Here is a 22,486-nt window from a genome sequence, read left to right on the forward strand (position 1 = left end):
TGTGTAAATATATATGTATATATACACTAAATATATATGTACATATATATGTTAAAATAATCTCTTTTTTCGTGTTAATCTGAAATTTCTTAAAATTGCAATCTAATAAAGCATTTAAGAGACTAGAATTGTATATATTTAACATAAAAATAATAAATATTTAAGGATAATTTAAAAAAAAATTACCCTTTTGCTGTGTGTATTCAAATATTTACATATTTCATTAACATTTTATACTTAGATTTTATAACATGTTCGCGTTATTTTGCAATTTTTTTAGGAAAAAAATTGCATAGAATTAAGATTTTGAATAAAAAAATATTATTGAGTTAAGAATGCAGTCGTGAATATGTGCTAGTTTCTATTCAAGAGAATATTGCAGGAAAATCACGTCAATTAACTGAGACTCGATCCAAAACGCGGGAGCGACGTTGACGAGGAACGACGAATTCGCGTTTGGAATGATTTATCGTTCATCCGAGTACATCGGGACGTGCTACACGTGCGAGTCACGATTACACGTGTGCGTGAACGTCCGCTACGAATCCATATATGTGCGGAGAGTCGTTAGACGGATGATAATGGTGGTGTTTGCGCGCTGGTAAGATGAGGAGCCGGTTTCTCGTCTTGACGTCGCGACGAGGGTTGAGGGAGGACGGACGTAATAGCGACAGTGATGACGAAGTAATGGAGCCAAGGCTCGCGGAGGATTCGTGGAGATCTCATCGTCGGGGCATGCATGGGCTCGATTCCACCCCGGTACCTCAGATCACGAATGCATCAAAGTCGTTTTGCATTCCGGTCGAATCGGATCAATATTCGTTCTTTGTTCACAGGGTGACTTAAAAGAAACAAAGTATTCCGGATATTGCATACTTAATATTGCATATTTTTTTTTGCAATGTTAACTTTTATAGATTATCTAGAGTGGAATAATGTCTATTCGTGTGATGATGTATTTTATTTAGATATACCGTTTATTTTGACCGCTTATTAAAAACGAATATAATTCAAGCTATGCAAATGATTTATTTATCGAACGACTGAAATATCGGAGATTGATAAAGCAATAGTGTTGTTGTTTTTTTATTCTGAAGTTGAACGTAATTGAAGTTTACGTAATTCGATAATTTAATTAATTACATGTAGCTAAACATGTAGCTTCGAAATGTATGTTGTTAGTTGTATAAATATTTTATGTCATGGCGAAACTGACTCTCATTTTGTATTCTGACCAATTTGACAATTGTCGCTGTTTCGTCCATAAATAATGCAAAAGATCATCTAATTATAAAATTAGATGAATAATTTGTTTATAAAAGAGTTATAGAAAATGTACTAGAACACTTATCTCTCAATGTATTATAGATGCGAAATCAGAGACAATATTGTTGAATTCAAGACATAAAATGATAATAAGTCGTTTGGAGAGATAAAAATAAATGGAGAGAAAAAATAAAAAAATTTTCCAGAGTTGACATGAAGGTTTTATAATATTTTGTTATTAAAACAATTTTTCTTGATAAAAATTGTTAAAAAATATTTCTGTTCCTTTAAATATATAGAACTGTAATATATATTATCTAATATACAAAATGTAGAAAATAAAATAAAAATATATGTAAAATACCATTTTAAGTAAAACTTTAAGTTGTTTAATTAAATAATTTCTTAGTGATAAAGTTTTTGAAATTATTTTGTATTACATAATTTATTAGTAAAAAGTTTAGCTTAATATTTATTTTAGAAAAGTTATAAATGTTTTGTGAAATTTTATATTTATCAGACTAGTTGAGTTAATTAAGAAACTTAGGTTCCCTAAAAAATTTATTAGAATTTATGATCTCTCTTTTTAGAAGTTAAATACCACATTAATATAAGACAAAGTCCTTTTAATATAAGACAAAGTCCCTCTTGCGCAAAGCTGCTTCATTATTTTCTCTCTTTTACTCTCTTTATCTCTCTTTCTCTCTTTCGCTCACGAATTAGTAGGATGAATTTTCCTGCAGTGAAAATTTGCCACGAAACCTTAATAAGACTAGTTTCGGAATCCTTTATTCTCTGCGGAGTTGGCCCTTCCATTTTCCTTTCTTCATCATCATCTACTTGCGTTTTTCGACGATGCGAGGGGTGAATCATCCCTCGACTACCTCGCCCCCGATTCCTCCGAAAACTTCGTTCCGCCTTTAGCGGTGGCGTTCCGGGTATAAGCGTTATTCCCCCAGCTCGTAACTCGATAACTCGATAACTCGCCTGTTATCCGCAAGGTGCCGAGTAAATTTAAGAGGCCGCTTAAAATTCTACGCCTTCTGCCAATGAGGTTCCCTCGAGCCGATATAGATAGAGCTCGACCGATTCGGACCGTTAGTTACCTTACGAAGAGGTTCTTTACAACGCATATACGCGAGAACTCTTTTCCTCCCCTAACTTATGAGATTAACAGAGATTACTAAAAAATGTTTTGTCATTTATTTCTTTTCTATTTTGATTTGTAATGAAATAAACAATCAAAATATGAAAAAATAAGAAAAAGAAGACGATCTTCGACTAGTCTTATTATTATGCTTGGCGATTATATATATGATTATATAATATATATGATGTAATCGCTATATAAAGTTAGTTATAGTTTATTTTAACTATATTTCATGTCTAATTACTTGGAATATTTTTATTTAAAAAATAAAGCACACACACTGACACACACACACACATTAGAGGTAATTAATTTGAAACTGAGTGAAATGCGCTTGCGGCTAAGGAAAATACGAATTGTCGAAAAGCAATTCCTTCACAGATCTGACTCGGCAGTCTATAACTCCGCGAGTCGCGCTTGTCGGATTCGATGTAGCGGCAAAGCGATTCCTCGACAAGGAGCGCTAGCAGAAAGAAAACGGCGCCACGACGCTAGTAGACGCTGTAAATCACCGTCGAGGATTTACCGATCGATCGCCGAGATGGCTCGTTCGGATCGTTGTCTCGCGACACTTATACGGGGTGTCCCTTTTATTAAGTTTTTTCGATCTCGATCAATTTTTCTCAACAAAAATGTCCAGACAGCTTTCTAAATAATTAATGATTGGAAATAAGAGATTTTTTTTGAGAATTCTGAATTTAAGAAAATAATAACTCGATACTTTTTTTAAAATAAATTTCAAGTCGACGTTGTTTTAATAAAAAAGTTTAATTTGAAATTATCTCATTTTAATTGCTAAACTTAGGATTTTATTTGTATGTTTAGTAAAGCTTTTTTGTAAATTTATAAATCAATTATTATGTTATTTTCTATGAACAATGTATTGATAAAACATCCATTTAGAGCGCAAACAGCATTATGGATGTACAATTTATTGGAATTAATGTCGACGATAACAATCGAAGAGGTAATCAAATGGAAGAGCCGTACCTGGCATTTATTATAACATTTTAAGATATCAAATTTGAAGGTTCGGTTGATGGCCTGGCTAACGCAATTTAACGTATTGACGCATATTTATATGTGCATGCAATTTCATCAAACCAGCGTTGCACAAGTAAATTGATAGTTGCACGCGATGGAATATATAATAATTCATTTTCAGGTCGTATTTAACTTTTATTGAATATCCTGTAACAAGCCTGGACATTAAATGAGAAGGGAAAAGATAATTAAAAGAAATTTTTTTTTAACAAATCATTATCAGTATATTATTAAATACACACACGCGCTCACACATTTATAAAAAGTATCTAAAAGGGCGTAAAAAATTACAAAGACATTACTGGAAGATAGATATAAATTAAAATTCAATTATGAATAAGATATATTTATAACATTCGAATAAGATTATTTCAAAAATGAGATAATTAACGTAATTTTTGAGTTATTGCATGAATAATTAATAAATATTATCCTATCAGATATCAAAATTGAACTAACTGACCTTCATAAAAAAAATCATCAAAATTGTCTCAAAAAGATGATTTTTGAAAAAAAATTATTAATATCGTCACAATTCAAAAAGAGCGATTTTTAAAAGATTATGAAACAGAAATGACAAAATAATATTTTATTATGTTAAGAATATATTCTTTTTATTGATATTATTTGATCAGTTCGTAGTTTTCCATCAAGTTGAAAAATAGTTCTTTTTCTTTTTCTAGAAAATTTAATTTTTTGAATAGTTATTTTTTAAATGGAGCAATTATTTTATAATTTTTATATGCTGGTTTTTGGAATAGTTATAATTTTGCTATATATACATTGTAACTTATAAAACAAACTGATAGAATGACACCAATCGAATAATGGTAAAGAGCTTACTATAGAATAACATTTGTCTGCTTTTTTTATATGAATCTTCGGCGATTGGAAGCTTTACATGTCGCCTCAATATACTTAAATCGATTTAAGGGACATCAGTGGTGAATCGCTCGGTAGTCCTCCACTGGCCGATAATAATGCCTGGAAAAACGCCGAGGGCAATATAATAAATCGAAAATCTACTTGATATAAATGTGTTTGTGTGCTAGCTACGCACACGTACAGACAAACGCATTCGTCCACTCTCAACGACGAGAACGTTTAACTGCATTCCAATAAATAACTTTTATGTGAACTGCGGCGTAGTTTTCTCGCAAAGATTTAAGAACGGTAGTAGTTTAGGAGACAAGTTCTGGGGTGATTCGCTCCGTGAGCTTCCTAATTTTTATTTCCGCCATGACGTCATGGTTTCTCTCACTCTCTTGTGAGCATCCCTTGAACATCACGGAAGTCGTTACGTGGTTGCGTGAGGGTGACATTTGTGTTCCGTGACGATGACCGCGTTTTTTTTTCTTCCATGTTAGTTTTGATATACGAGATGTATACTTACTATCACCCCATCGACTATTAATAACTGAATATAATTTTAGTAATAAAAATACGTCAAAATACATCGTATTTTTTGTGTAAGACAAAAATTTTTTTTTCCATAAATTTTAAATTAATTTTGACAGAAGAGATTATAGTAGTCATCTTTGTTTTATTCTTGTTATTTTCTTTGAAAAATAAAATGTTATGTAAAAAATATTTTCTCAAAAAACGCTCTTCCAGCAATTCGCTTTACCGTGCTTACAGGTTCTCGCGGTATTGTCGAAATGAAAACTTGGCTGTAGTGTAAATAACGCCGCGAGGACGATTGATTGAAGGGAGTGATGGTCAGTTTCGTTTTAGTTTCGCGAATGATGGTTAGATTTCGATAAACGAATCGGGAACGGCCGACCGTTTGTCACATGGAGCTGGCTATTTGGGAGAATGTCGCGAATACTTTTTTTTTATAGTACTATTGGTTGATTGTAACATTGATTAGAACATTAAAAACGTTTAGAAAGACACTAAAAATGTAATGCACTTACATGACTAAAATTTGTTATTAAAAAGTTAACTTTTATAAATTTTATTATTAATGACAAATTTTTAAGGACTACAAATTCTAGCTGTATATTTAATTTTGAATGTAGGATATTCCAAGATATTAAATATCATACAAATTACATAAATAATAACTTTCAATATGTTAAAATAACTTTTTATAATCTTTTTCAATTTTTTTTTAAATTTCTTAAAATTGTGACTTGATAAATTATTTTGAAAATTAAATTTATATATAAAAATTATTAAATGTCTTTCTTGGATTTTAATGGAGCTATTTTTGTTGAATTACGTTATTATTTGACTTTTAGATTCTAAATTTGCAAGAGAATAGTAAAAACCCGATTTTCGTGGTTACGAACGTCGCGCGATTCTACCATTCGATTAATTATTCGCATTCGTAATTTGATATTCCGCGCGCGCGACCCAATATTCGTGCATAGCCGCGAAATAACGACCGAATGGTTTCCAAACGCCGCGAACAATAAACCGGATTAATGTCGCTCCATTCTTGCGGCAATTAATGTACTAGTTTTGTCGCAGATATAATACAGAGGTGTTAGTAATATGAAAACAATTAGTTAAGAAGCCAATCGTATGGTTGATCGAATATTTCATAACTTTGTCTCAATCATGAGATGGAAATCCAAATATAAATCAACTGTAGTGATGGAAAATAGTGCAACAGTATCATAGTTAATTGACTAATTCAAAATTGAATTACACAGAAAACACAGTCCTAGGAACTCTTTATTCTTTTTAATCAAAATTTCCGTCGCGCAATTATAGGATACAGCGAATTTATAGCTTTTCGTATCGATTTTGCTTCTGATCGCTTATTTAAATATTTAGTAAAAGCATTAGATGTGTGTGTGGATCAAGCACTAATTCCGAATCATTTTTTATTTAAATAATTATAGTATTTTTCATTAAAATGATACATATTACAAGATTCTTTAGCATTTGTATTCTGTTTTTCAAGTGCCAATTGAATTTAATTTATTAGGAACAGTGCTGCACATTTTATTCATGTTGTTAATTAATTAAATATGCGAAGTTAACTGAAGTATATATTTTTAAAAATTTATTCAAAATATAATATCATAAGAATTGCCTTGTGACTTTTATAGTAAGTAGTAAATATAATAGTATTAGATGGAATGGAAAAAATCAGCTTTCATGGAAAAATCAATATTATGCTCAGTTGAGATTAAATGTGTACGCAAAAGTTTAATCACTATATTATAATTATATTTTTATTGCGTAAATTTATTATAAAAATGTTTAAAAACTTGTCCAATCTTAGAAATGATGCCCGAAAAGATTTATTTATTTTAAGTATCAAAATAACAACATAAAATAGTATATCTGTCTATATACAAAAAGTGTTATTATTTATAATTTAAATGTTTTTTATTATTAAACGTTTAATTTTTATTAATTTTTTAAAATTATAATTGATTTTTAACTGTCATTAATTTTAAATAAACTTGAATGTGTTAAAATTGCATCATGATCCATCGATCCACAATTAGATCCTAGAATTAGATGTGGATTATCAATTATAATTTCGTTATATATTACGATATGTATGCGTAAATCATTTTTATTATTCTTATGAGATGTAATAATAACGCCATCAAAAAGGATAAAGCATTTGGTGAATTGATCCGCAAATAGTATGTGGGGTTTAATTGTGGATAATTGTCATTATTTTACTTAATTCAAATTAAAACATATAAAACGGTAATGAAATGGTAGAAAATTATCCATAATATAATCTTTATGATTAAATATGATTATTAAATATTTAATTAATTTAATATTGTTTTAAAAATATGAATTTTTATGGTTTTTTTATAAGATTCTCCTAAAGATACATTAGAATAGTTTTTAATTATTATTAGTTAATAAACTAGTTTAGCTATAATTTTGATTTTAGAAAAGAGAAGAGAAAGAAATCGCTCTCCTATATTCTTTTAATTTTAAAATTAAATTTTGCTTAACTTTATTTAATTTTTTATTAATTCTGGATTTTATTTTTTTCTTTTCAGATAATTTAATGATTTTATTCAGTAGTGCGTAGAAAATTGGTAAATTCTGTATTTGTGGCGAAGATTGGCGATTTTCGGTAAGTAGTAAAATTTCTATATAATTGTATAAGTTGAAAAAATGTTTTTAAAAAATCGAATAGAGAAATACAAAACCATTTTTTATTTAAACAAGTAATTTGAATTAATAATATGGAGCACAATATTTAAGCAAGAAGGCGAGATTTAAAGGCTTAATCAAAGAACGTTATTTATGAATAACTTTTTGTTTAATCTGTTATTTGTCAAATGAGATTAAGATTTGCCGTTCTTCCCTTTGACTCCCCGTCAGACCCCATTATTGTTTTCCGGCTGTGGACATGGCGGAGGAAAAGCAGACGTTTATTCGTGAGAAGCGGACGAAACATCTGGCCGAGGAAATTTAATTTCTAAGCTTTAGCTCTCTGCACTTTCGCTTAGCGCTAATTCCTCGCCCTTTGTAACTCGATAAAAATCGACAGCCCCCTGTCACGCCTTCTCTTAGTCTCTGTATCAGCGAGCAAAAAAAATGAAGGCGAAAAGGCGACGATAACGTTCGCCAGTCCCTTTTCTACGCTGATTGGAAATGTTTGTCTCCGGATCGATCTATGATCCAAGTCTGCTCACACCATCCTCTTTCTATCGTCCATGCCTTCAGCAACCGGAATTTTCCTCGTACCGCGAAAAGCTCTTTCCTACCATGAACGTTTCGATCGTAGGAGCACACACACAGCTTGCCAATTCTCTTTTCCTCTCACTCTTTCGTTTATTGGCGGTGTCTACTGAAAGCCCGCGAATCGAAGGTGTAAAGAGGGAAAAGAAAAAAAGTAGAAGGAGATGAGAAAGAGCACAGAAAGATTACGGATGTTTGAAACTTATTTGTGTAAGATTTTCGAAAGCCGCAGGCGCGTTATTAATTGAAACGGCCGTCAATGTCGGCTTCGTCCTGACGTTGTTTTTGAATTTCTTTGCATTTCAAGTTTTTACAAACTTCTTGTTTGCTCTGAACTTTTGATTTGGTGTACTGTATTCTATTATAAAGAAGCTATTTATAAAAGAAAAATTTTTTTTCTATTTGTATGTAGGAAAGAAGATAGAAAACGTGATAAATATACATAAAAATTAATTTTTTTCTACGTCGTTCTTTTAAAAAACCTCCTCTTCCTCTCTCTGTCTCTCTCTGTCTCTCTGTTTCACTTTTTATTCCTATTCGTTATTCACAAACAATTTGTAAACGATTTAATTTGGAATTATTAAATGTGAGTAGTAAAATTAATATATTAAATTAAATCTACGTTTAATTATATATTGAATTTAATACTCTCCTTTTAAATTGGGCAATTGTGCATCCTATAAAACGATTTTAAAGATGAAAGAAAACCAAAAGAAAATAACGATCTAGATTTCTGTGATTCTCTTCCAAACCAGCAAAGCTAGAAGATGTGGAACACATCGAACAGGACAAACCATCCGGAAGAGTGCATTCGTTTTCACGCGAGATGGGAAGCGCTAGAATTTTCATCAAAAGCACTGTTTGCAAATAACGAATAAAGATAAAAAGTAAAACAGAGAGAAAGAGAGAGAGAGAGAGAGAGAGAGGGGGGCGGAGAGGGAAGGAAAAAAGAATTTTTTTTAAAAAGACGACGTAGGAAAAAATTAATTTTTCCACGTGTGACATTCTTTGAGACAGCTTAGCAAGAATTCCGTGGCGCAGTTACCTCCGGCAAGGCCTTTGCATTTTTCCCTCCCTCCCTCCCTTCCTCCTACCATCTTTCTGCAATCCCCTTTACACTGCTGTTTTTCCTTAATGATCCGAAGGGGTCATCCCTTCTCGCCCTCGGGCCGACTAATGTCTTTGTCATGTTGACTGTCGACAAATCGCCCTTTGAAGCGAGCTTTCCTCTTATTCTTCTCATGTCACCCCTCGTATCCTCCCTATGCATCTTCCACCCTCATTTCCCCTTTGCACGCATACGTCATTTCTTTTTAGAGTGCCCGAAACTAGGCTTTTTCGTATAAAACGGGAGGGGAAACAGAAGAAATATAGGATGAAGGTGGAAAAGGAAGAACTGGTATCATGCGCATCCGCCACGAAAAGTCTCCACCCTTATTTCCAGAAGGCAGCAAGCAGGAAATCAGCAGCGGGCGAATGGCTAGAATCAGATTCTACCAAACCTTCCTTCTTTTTTTCCTTTTTCTTTTCCGGGGCGGAGTGTTTAAAGCCCGTGAAATGGGTCGATTCTCTCTCTCTCTCTCTCTCTCTCTCTCTCTCTCTGTCTCTCTCTCTTTCTCGTACCTGTTTCTCTTACTCTGGTTCGTCAATTTTCTTGCTCTCTCCCTTTCGCTTTCGCTCACCCTGCAGGCTGAACTTGGATGCAGGGGATGCTTCTCGCTAATGGCTAGTAGTTTCTCCCGAGGCTCGAAGGTTTTTTTGGGGTACCGAACTTGCGGTTGCCAAAAATTTTAATTGCGCCGTCGGCTAAGACCTCGCCCTTTATCTCGTGCGCGCATTACTGTTTAAATCGAGATGTTTTACTACATTTTCTACTTTTCTTCCAAATTATTGATTGTGGGAGAAAAATATTATAGAAAAAGATACACGCTCTTTGTCTCTCTCCCCCTTCTTTCTCTCATTTCTTCTTTTTATGTGTTGAAACGTGAAATCACGAAACTTCTAAAATTCTGAACATTATTTTTAAAATATTGCCGAAATTTCAAAAATTCTTTAAATTCTCAAAATTTTCAATACTTAAAAATGAAAAACATTTTCGATTTTTAATCCTACCTATGTATTTTTAAATTTTTTACTAGAGATGCACCGAATCTGAGAAACATTGTTGGATATCTGATTTCTGGCGATCCTTTCCGGATATTTGATGCATCTGTACTTTTAACATTTGGTTAGAGCGAAAATGATGACTATAAGAAAATAAAATATCTGAACTAACGCGCGTAACGTAAAGAAAAATTAGATACCATCGGTCAAGACTGGTATCTATTATCAAGGTGTTGAGAAATATTAGTTTCTGTCCATTAGAATAAAGTATCGTTTCAATTAAATAGACGTTCTTCCCAATTACACTCAGGAAAGTCCGAATTGCAGGTTCAATGACCTCAGAATTCCGTATCGGATACGCGGATATTGTTCTGAAATAATGCCTGCCTCTTCAATCCATCTCCGCGGTGGCCATGATCGATTGTGTTTAAGCTGGATGGGAAGGAAAGAGATGTGGATAATACCGCGCGCCGTTCTTAAATTGCGATTTATATTTCGAACTTTTACAAAACAACGATTCGTGCTTTGGATCTAGTTTCTTTCTCATGTTTCCTTTTCGTTTGTCAACCATTACTTATAATTTTGAAGTTACAATAGGAATTTATTTCTTTCGATATAGATTTGTTATTTGAATAGATTTTATTATCACATATTATTTATTCTTTATTATTTCTTTTATATGTATATATATATATATATATATATATATATATATACATATATGTATAAAATATTTAAATTTTCCAATTTGTGTATAAATATTTTCTCAAATAGTTATTAATAAAGTTCACACATTGGAGGATCTAAATTTTAACAAAAATTGTTTTATAAATTAATTTTGGTCTGACAAGTCAAAAAATAAGCACCATTTGTTTAGATTCCGCTTTACGCGTTTGCGTAGGATAGAATGGAGAAAACATGAAATCCCGATAACAACGATGTCCAATTAGTTAAAAGTTGATCGTATTTATTTTCACAATACTTTTATCAGAGATATATCTTCGTTTTTGTTTCGCCAAAATAATATTATTCAAGCCATTTTTCATGTTTAGGTAACTCAATTTCATGGAAATGTATTTGCATTTTTCTTTATTATGTTTTTTAAATTTAAATTATTAATGACTCATTATCCTAAAAAAATATCTAGTATTCTTTTATTTTATAAATATCTACTAATTTTTATAAAATAAATATAACGAAATGCATGTTCTGTTGTCCGAATTACTTTTATTTTATTTTTTATTGTATTTACATTTACACTATATTACATAATATTAATTAAATAGAATAATAAAACGAAGTTAAATAAAATAAAATATATTTATTTTTAAAAGAATAATTTTAGGCTGCTACATTACAAATTTTAATGTGACTTTTTGCACTAAAGCAGTAAGTGTACAAACAATCCAACGTTGTGTTTTAATCAAGAATAATCCTATTATATATAAATATAATTTATTAAATTGTATCTACTAAACTCTTGATGTGAATTATATTGTAAATATATGCATTTTTTTATTTAATAATAATATACCTTGATGAATTACGATTTAAGAACAAAAAGGTTTATATATTTTTTTGGTTGACCATAGTCAGGATACAGATCATAGGGAACGTTTGATCGGCTGTAGAACTGTTCCGAAAGGGAAAAATTGCGGCAGATATTCCAGTCATGCATATACTATGCGCATCGATCGGATTGTGAATAGAAACGCCGTGGCTAAATCGCCAGTCGAGCAAAAATAGCGATCGGGTATGAAATACTTTCGCCATTACTATCGCGCGACATAGACATCGCCAGGTGTATAACAGAGAAAGCAACGAAATATCAGAATACTGGAATGAAACGAGATGTGGAATAAATATTCCACGCGGAGAGTTACAGCTACTGGGCTTGTAATCCCTAACGAACCGAAAATATCCATATTTCCGACCGATCGACAAAGCGTCGAAACGTCGCTTCCTCCATTAGCGAATCGAACCGATCGAATATCGCAAAAGTCGAATACCAGAGACCGACGATTGAAGCGTGAACAACGTTGTCGAAGCCGGAACAACGATGTAATCGACTAGAAGGTAGAATCTCCGTTATCGGAAGCTCCATTATTTGAATGTCCAACTATTTCAATATGCCGTGTTCTGTTATCCGAATGGAATAACTACATGTAGACTATCTTCTTTCCTGTTAAAATATAGGAATTCACACAATATTTATTTTCGAGATATAAAGATACGTATTTAGTTTTACTATTTGACAAGAAAAACTAGGATGATTTTAAGCTTTAAAATGATTTTATTATAAAAAAGTAAAAAATGACATGATATTAATGAAGACGTATATTAAAGATGCTAAAATCAAGCTATGATTATCATTTTTCATATTTTTCAAAACCAAACAAAGTTGTCATCTAAAACTTTTTGCTCAGATATTTAATTTGAGAGATAAAATATTGAATATATTTTAATTCATCCATCCTATATATTTTTTGCAACTATGTATGTATTTTTTATAACTATTTACTACTTTTTATAATTACAATTATTTAAAAAAATAACATAATTTCTGTTAAAAGAATGTTATGATAATTGCGAATCATTTGTAAATTTTTATTTATAAATTTGTGAAAAAACGTAGAACATTAGGAAATTTACGTAATATATTTATAATTTTTAGTCAAACATAACATTCTAGAAGTAATTTATGTTATAAATTCCATAATTATGGAAGATCTCATACACTAAAGTTTCATACATATAAATACCAAAATACATTATCCTTGAGATATTGTTAAGATCTTTTATTGAAACATTTTTCTTTAATTCTTTTAATTTTCAATTTTCTAGATTTAGAATTAAAACTATTTAATTCTAAAAGTACTAAGATCATGCGTTACTTAATATTTTCAATTATACAAAAAGTTAATTGAAAAGAAATTGTTGATTTACAATTAAAATTTCATTCGCAATGACATAGATAGATTTACAAAATATAAATTTTATGCTGTGACATCGTGAATCTGCCAGAATGCAAAATGAAGTGAGAGCTAGGTAAATCTGATTTCTTCTTTCGCATTATAAGTCACGTAATGCGGTGAAAAACACGAAAAGGTAACTAAACTGTAATCCCTCGGCAGAGAGATGTACTTCTCGCCGACCGAGAACACGGAAAATTGTGTGTTACATAACAGAGATAGGTATGTATATCTACGATGTCGTGGCCACACACGGGATTACCCGTCGTTTGACTTGCCGAGCGATGCAAATCCCATGGAGAACGAGCATATGTCGAGTTGTATTCGACAATATTTAGCCGTTCAGCGCGAATGCAGCTTTACGATTTCGCAATAATAATTCGAATACATCAATTATATCACTATCGAAATATTGCACTTGCGTCTATTAATAAGCTGTCAAAAATTTGTTAGTTTTTTGTTACCTTTATTTCTAATATAAAAAATTTTTATTGGTTGAAAGGTAAAAGATGGAAAGAGAGAGAAAGACAGAGAGAGAGAGAGAGAGAGAGAGAGAGAGAGAATTTATAATTAAATAAATATATTGAAACTAAGAAAAAAACGAGAAGGTCGATGAAAGGGGGGCTTCTCTAAAGGTCGTGCGGTGCACTCGTCTGGCTCCCGAATTTAGAAATACCACTTAAAGATCATCGATATTCCATGGCAGTTCCACAGCTAAAACGATGTGAAAAATTCACGACGTGACACGTGAATTGCCAATGCGTCTCGCTACGCAGTTACTAAGTGCCTCATGAAAAATAAATATTTATAATCGTGTTGAAATAAGGACTTCTCAAGACCTACAAATGGCACTGAATAATCTTAAATAGTCGAGTCGAGTCAAGTTGAGTTCATTACATGCTAGATTCATGTAAAAGATGTTATTTTTCTGTTAAGTTCTGTTTTAAATAGTATTATATTAGCAGTACTAAGTTTTTTCAAAAAAAGATTCAAGAAACTTCTTTCTAGACGGAAAAAGTATATTGAAACTAAAGATTTTTTAAGATTAGAGCAAAAACTCCATATTCACGTATTCTCTTATACAATTTATACACTTACAGTGTGATATTTGGTGAAATTAAAACTAATTTATTTTTACGAAATGAAATAGAGCTTTTATCTACATTAATACATTCTTGAGTTTATAGCCAAGTGGTAGTTGTTGCATACGACCATAATTTCTCAGATTCTGACATTGAATCTGATGCCTTTAATGACTAACGCACTAATTACGTCGCGTTCGACATCAGTTGCGCGATATATCGCGCGTCGCAATTAGCGAGACGGATCGTTTCTCTCGCGATATTATCCTGGCATTGCATAATGCAAACCAATTAATAATCACTAGGCATTATTGATTGTTAGTCATCGTCAATATATTAAGCTACATGCTTTACTAAACTCTTTTATTAAAATTTGTATATATTTTGTAATTCGTAATAAGCTGAGTACAAGCATAGCAAGATGCACTTTACGCGGTAACACTTTGAAAAACGACGAAAATCCAACAAGCGAGTGAGAACACACCGTAAATTTTAACGCTCTCGCATGTACATTATGCTGGCAATACAGTAGTCTCGCGTTAAATTTTACGTGAATACTTATACAAAATTTATAAACGGTAAAAATGTACGAATTACGTTGATAAATTTGCATTAATTACATCAATACAGTTAAATTTATTTTTATTTTACTTATAAATTTTTTTTATTTTACTTATTAGAGAATAAAAATTTGAAACAGCAAAAAAATTCTCAAAAATTTGAAATATATATTTTAATAACTGACAATGAGAAAAAATTTCTTTCTATGTTTCATTTAATATAATATTCTTACAATATTTTAATATTTTTACAAAAGTAATTATAATTTTAAATTAATGTGTTATTAATCTTATAATTTTCCAAATTTCTTTTTTAAAAAATAAAACCTTGTATGACGTAATTTTATTTTACATTTTAATTAATTTGTTTTATAAAAAATTTTTTATTGCATTTATTATATCTTCGAATTTAAACAAGGTGTACAAAGTATTGCATTATTTTTTATAATAGATTCTTTAATGCTCGATTAATACATATATATATATATATATATATATATTTAAGCAAAATTTAATTTGTAGGTATATGTAATTAAAAAATTATTAATGTAGTAATGTATGCATAACTCACTAAATTATATGTACATATAGTGTACGTTTATATACATATATGCAATTTATGTATTTATGTACACATAATATGTGTTTGTCTACGATTACGTACAGTACAATTATTCATACATATATACAATACTTCAATTTTATTGAATTTCGAAATAATGGAACCTTTGCATTCTGTTGTATATCAATAGTTCTTTTCCGGAGAAATTGCTTAATAAAATGTAAAATCTATGGCGAGAAATTTATGAAATCCAACTACTATAAAATATCGTAAAATGTCGAGAGAGATTGAGCGTGCACATCAAAGGAAGAGCCTCGTTCCCAGCTCTTCACTAAATCACACTCACATTTTATAGATTACACATAGTATTTAAACAATTTACAAAGCGACACACACTGTTCTACCATTCGCGTTTATTCTGCTATTGAACTTTCATTCGCTTTGGCTTCATTTAATTGACAAATATAGGTCTTTCATACGCACTTGTAATGCATTTCATTGCAGTCTGGTTGATTGCACAGCGAAGAAGTGAAATAAATATAATAAAATATCGCATGAAAAAGTAATTCAATTTTTATAATTAATATATACAAATCGCGTTTGATCAATTTTATGAAATAATTAAAGAGTTTGAAGTCTTTGTCTGTCATAATTGTTTACCGTTGCATCGTCATATCATTATATGTATACCATATATTCCTATTGTCCACGATTCATTTGGACAACGACTCTCCTAGTTCTTCTCCTCTTTTTCCCAGTGGGACAACAGTTTCAAATTTTCAGGATGTGCATTCGCACGCCAGACGGGGTGGAGTTTCAGAGCATATGACCTGCTCTTTTTTTCTCTCTCCTTTTTTTTTTCGTTCTTCTTTTTTTATAGCATTACTTGTCGCGAACTCGATTTGCAACCTCGGCAATCGCTGATGATGAACTCAACAATATGTGGGTTGGCACAGTTATAACATCTCTTATTCATTAAAAAAAAATTAGACATTAACTTTTATGAGCCGTAATTTGCATCTCAAACTATGATTATTGCCGATAAACCTTTGATTTATAAAAAGTAATAAATATTATAGTAATATTATAATAATATATTACTTCTATTCATAGCGAAAATTAATCCAAAATTATTTAAAAAAATTATATACATAATACATTTAAGCTATATAATAATTTTATTATAATTTCAAATTAAATATATATACATGTGTGTTATACTTATATGTGTATACATATATACCTACGTAGTATAACATCTAATGCATCTTATTTACACTTACATATAATATATCTTTAATCTTTAGAATGCTTATTATGGCAAATCTGAGATTCTTTTATTTTGCTATGCTACAACATTTTTATTAATGAATTTTATTAATGATATTCATTTGTTACCATTATATTCCTCGATATTGTTTAAAAAATAATTTATTTTATATATGTAATATGTTGATTTTTATGTGATATTTTTCACAATACCCAATATAATAAGTACGTAACAAAACGATATAAAGTGGATTGAGAAAGGGATGAGATACAGTTATATATGTGTATGTGCGCGCGCGCTCGTGCGTGCGTGCGTGCGTGTGTGTGTGTGTGTGTGTGTGTAAAATGAATATTATATAGATAATTGTTATTTATTTGTTCTTAAAATAATTATTCGATATCCTTTTTCACATTTCACATTGCATTTATTGAAATCAAATTATTATATGATTTTGTTGCTATATATTATATTTCATTTTACAACCAAGCGTATTGTGGATTAAAAATGACGATAACCGAGGTATTATTCGACACGCAAGTTGCACTACGGCGTGCCGTAATTGGAATAATATTGGTATGCCAGTAGTATAGAGCGAATAGTCGTGTATGTGAACGCCCCGCGGGTGCTTCGCGGTTTCCGTGTTGCACCTACGGTTTCTCTTGCGCGTGCATTGTTAATGGAAATTCCGGATATAATCGTCGTATCTAAGCGACCCGGTCTTGAAATGTCGCGCACCTCTCTTTTCATCCAGCTTTGTATCCTTACTGTGTAAGTTTATCGCGCTAAGCGTAACTGCCACTTGAATCGTACTTCATGTTGACATTGAACACAGTCTATAGATTAAACAAATACAATTCTCATACTTGATTGAATTAATCCTCTTTTCATTTAGGTCAAAAGTTAAAGGTGACATCTTATATTTTAAAGTAAAATATTTTGTTATAAAATTTTAGCCGTTTAACTGCTGTTTAACTGTTATTAAACAAAAATGTTTTTACATAGGTAGTTTCGATTTTCACGTTTGTCGAAAGTTTCACGCAGGAGCGTTTATGCATTGAAAAAGAGTTAACGAACGCGGGAAATATTTGTTAAAAGCCGCCCCACGTGATTCGCGCGTTAACCCAGTTATGGTAATAACTATCCCGCGGTATGAAATCGCTGTTATTTCCTTAATATCGAGCGGCCTAATTCGCGCCTCACGAGGAAGAGTGATTTATCGCGGACGAGTTCGAAGGATTTAATTTCCGGATAGCCCTTTACCTGCCCTTCATCTTTCTCTCTTTCTCTTTCGGTGAATGATTACTTTTCGATTCGTGTAGAAGAATGAATTCATCTCTCTTTCCTTTTCTCTGTGTCTAGCTCTTCATATCTTACTCTTTAATATCAGTATAAATAAGTCTAATAAATTAATTGATCCTAGCTTGGCTTTTGCTACCTCTTTTCAGCCTGTCGATGATTTAAACCGGATTTTAAAGCGGAAGTTCCAATATATTTGAAAAATTTCTTTCCGATAGGAGGCACGTATAAAATTGAACACGCTTGTTGAGTGATTTAAACTCATTATGGTATAAAAATCTCTGATGTATTCTAGTTGTTGTATGATAAATGACTTCTTATCACTTCGACACAAGAGAACGATATTAAATAAATTAGTTAAATTTGCAAGATCTCTGAAAAACATAAATCTATTATAGAAATTTTTAATTAAAGTTATAAAATAAAAATTTAATATAAAATTATATAATAAATATTTTTTTATAATAAATTTGAGAGTACAAATATTAAATGATAATCTTTGGGTTTCAAAAATTTGAAAAATTTTCCAAACTTTAATATTATACGTTTATGGTTACTACATATAGAACTCAAAATAAAAATAGTTGACCAAAAATATCCAAGAAAGCAGGGGTTCTTTTTAGTATACGAAAAAAGTGATGTGGACATGTGGGTTAATTAACTTAATGAACATTGACAAACGTGTCTGTCGACACGTTGTCGAATTAATTAATCATTATTGCATTTTTAGACGAGTGACGTGACGTACATTATCCATATTCCAAAATTAGTATAGTTGATTAATAGACAATACATTATTCCAGCTCCATTATTGCTGATGTTTGACGTTTTTATTATAAAACCTGTAATTGCGTTATTTTTAGAAACGTTTTATGGCATCGACTAACTTGATGTGTAAATTTTGGATTCCATTAATTCACATATTTCCATTATGGATTTCTCTAGTATGTCACATAAAATTTGCGCTATCTTTGTTATAAAAAAAGCAGCTGTTTTATCTAATTGCATATTATACCATAGTATATATTTATAATGATTTTATAAAGATATAAACACTTCGCATTTAAAAAACATGAATCTCAGTCGACTTACAAGTAAAATCCCTTCTTCATTAATTTACCAGAGGTGTGAAAGAAAAGAAAACCAATTTAACAACGTAATTGGACTAGAAACGATTTAGTTAAAAGATAGAAATCTCCCTGGACGCGTATAAGTGCAAGCTTAGGTTCTCGACCTCATCACGCGGATGGTGATTCATGCGGATCTCACACAGCATTATTCTATGTTTTTTGTATGCCTCAGAGCGGCGAAGAAAGCTCGCGGCCGAGTTCGTGTTGCTCGCAAAAATCGCTTCGAGTGCCCGATAGTCGATCGTGCGCGCCCGAGAAAGTTTACGGCGCCGCGCCGCCGCTTCGAAAACTTTTCCGACTAGCTAGAAGAAGGAGGGAAATGAATGGCACAATCGACGGATAATCGCGCAATCGCGAGGGAAAGAATAACGTAGCGAGAAAGTAAAAGATAATGCATTATGGCTGTTTATGATCGTGAATTGATGAAAATGAATCAGCAGGACTATTCAATAATATTTACTGTAAATAAAAAGTAACAAAATATATGTTTGTAAAATGTTATATAAAAACAAAGACTAGGCTTCAATTTAACAACTAACAGTTCTCTCTCTTCCATACAATCCTTGTAAGTTCCGTTTTAAAAAATTAACTTGAGTTTTCAAAAATTCCTTTATTATTTTCCATTTTTTTCTTTAACTTTTAGACTTTTTTCGTTCTAATTAAGCTTGACAATTTTATTTTTAACTTAACACAATTTTCATCACAGATGAATTTATTATTAATAAAAAAATTATTAATAGAAGCATTTTTATAATTTAACTTTTTTCATGTTATTGAGTGACATGGTGATTATAATATGATTACAATATAAAATTTCGAATTTTGCGATTTATTCACACATTATTATTGGATTGATAGTCTTGTTTTAACATAATCTCTTATATTTAAATATTGTTTTTTTAATATGTAAAACTGCATTATTATTATTTTTTCTTATTATTGTGATTCATAAACTGATGAATACTTTGTGTTAATTGAAACGTCTTCATTTTTATATATAATTTTAAGTATTAAAAGTTAATTTTAACACTTAAATTATTTGTTTTTATTTGATATTTTTGCTGTATAAATTTACTCTACTCCCTATTTTTTTTATTAAAATGTTATATGTTTGTGTACTTCTTATGCATCGATAATATTGTGTACACAATAACATATCTATAATTAAAAATATAATTAAAAATGAAATTCTAAAATTAAAACAATTTGTATAATAAATAATTGTAAATGGAAAGTTTTACTTTCTATGAATGTATTCTGGAATATTCTATATATTCTACTGTTCGATATTTAAATGAAACTTCTGCTGAATTCAAATTGATTTTGTATTGTGTATTGCATAAAATCACGTGAAGTTTTTTAACGATTTTTATTGTAAACAGGAGTTGTTGCGAGAGAAGGATCTCTATTGTTCTGCACAACTATTGTAGAAAAATAACAGAACATAGGAGAAGAGAAATACAGGGTATAAACTGCAATCGTATGCCGACGAAAGCGATCGTTTGCCCTTGTCGACGCCGTTGTGGCGTCGTACAACTGCATGACGAAAGACAATGCATTAATGTTTCAAGAGGAAGGGAAGCCTGAGTCCGATTGTATACGGGGTGCGTCTCAATGCGAGATGTTCAGACAGAATACTGGAAAGAGAGAGATGTGTATGTGTGTGCATATGCGTCCGGCGGGCATTACGCTTGAATCATGCAAAGGCATCGATTCCCAGGGTTTCACAGAAACTAACCGGACCGCATACTGTAGGTTCATTCGGATCACTCTTCCGAATTTTCGATGTATCACGATTGCAAAGTCATCTGTTACGAAACGCTGCACGTTTTCATATTATAGCGTGCTATTTGCCATTTTGCAGACAGCAGCAAACATTTGAAAATTTTTAATTTAATTTAAAAAACAAAACTATTTTTAGATATAGTTATACATGCAATAACACCTACATATATCATATTCCACTCCCATATACGTATGCAATGGAATAAAGATCACAGTTTCAGAGATGTACGTCATATTTTAGTAAAATGCCACAGTGATATGAAACAATTTTAACGTATGAAATTTTTAGCTGTAGGCACTTTGAATATTTTAATATTGAGTAAATATAGCTACATAAGTTTTAAAATGATTAAATAAATACCTGGCTTAATAAACAATAAATGTGTAAAATGAATACATTTTATAAAGGAATTCTTCAAACAAAATCCTTCATAAATACAATTATATTTAAAAAATATTTTATTTATATTGAAACTGCTAACGATCTCCAATTAATATTTTTTATTATTAATTTACAATATATTAAGAATTATTCTCAATGCAAACTGAATAAAATCAAACTGATTAATAGATAGTGTTGTTAAAAACAGAAATTAATTATATTTTTCTACAATTTTCCTAAATATTAATTTATATTAATCTGTTATCATTAAATTACTTAATAATTTTGTATTACTAAATAAAAAAATTTACAACAAATTATATTACAGAACAACAAACTTTTTTCTATCTCGTAATTAATTAAGAAATATAATTTTAATATATAATTGTATACTTCAATAATTCTTTAAAAATATATTTTATATTATAGATTACATGTAAACAATTAAAATTTTAATATTTATTGATTTAAATTACAACATTAAACATTAAAGTCACTTTGACATAATATGATTCTCGTTTCCCAAAATCTCTAATTATTCATGAGTCATTAATTACTGTCATGAAAGACACTCGACTGCGGAATGGGCCTTACTGGCCGCATTTTATGATGGTCACGTAGACGATGCGTGGTATCGCTGTCGTTGTCATCCTCAACGGCACGTAATAACACGCGCGGCACGCGTCGCGACGCCGATGCCGAAGCATCACAGCGGCGGATTAATCCTGATGAATTGCCGGACGGGATTGCGCGAAATTGCGCATCTACCGGGTGTGTCGCTCGAGAATCGAATTCGTCGACATTCTGGGCGTGCCATGTCGACAACGTCGTTGCTCTAATTAAATGGGCCGCCCATACATACTATGTCGCACGATTGAACGAACCGACAAACGCGGAGTGTTGGCGCTCTTTTTTTTTTTAAGTGCAGAATGTGTCCCCACTTGATAACGCGATAGTCGAGAATTTGTCGAGAACGACGGGACGAGCGACAGCGAGCGAACGCATTTACTTGCAAATGAAAGCGGTGGACTTAATTAACGGCGAGTTTCGTGAAGGCACTGAATGTGAAGTTGCAGCCGTCGCAAAGCATTAATCTTCTTAGTTGTTAAAAAAATTTTTTAATGAAGAAAGATCGATTTAATAGATATCTCGTATATTCGTCGTCACGCATTTTTTGCATATACATATATATATATATATATATATATAT

At 31.1% G+C, this 22,486-nt stretch overlaps 1 protein-coding gene across 2 annotated transcripts in view; it reads left to right on the forward strand.

Moving 5' to 3' along the window:
- The window catches only part of LOC108752440 (connectin), a 135,947-nt gene that overhangs the window by 31,018 nt on the left and 82,443 nt on the right, over positions 1-22,486 (forward strand). Inside the window, exon 2 of one of the 2 annotated variants that reach the window (XM_018493252.1) lies at positions 7,447-7,523. The exons of the other annotated variant lie outside the window; for it this stretch is intronic. The gene's annotated coding sequence lies outside the window, so the exon portion shown is untranslated. The remainder of the gene's footprint in view (positions 1-7,446; positions 7,524-22,486) is intronic. 2 annotated transcript variants of the gene reach the window in all.

Source organism: Trachymyrmex septentrionalis, unplaced genomic scaffold (genome assembly GCF_001594115.1).
Source record: "Trachymyrmex septentrionalis isolate Tsep2-gDNA-1 unplaced genomic scaffold, Tsep1.0 scaffold60, whole genome shotgun sequence".
Lineage (NCBI taxonomy): Eukaryota > Metazoa > Arthropoda > Insecta > Hymenoptera > Formicidae > Trachymyrmex > Trachymyrmex septentrionalis.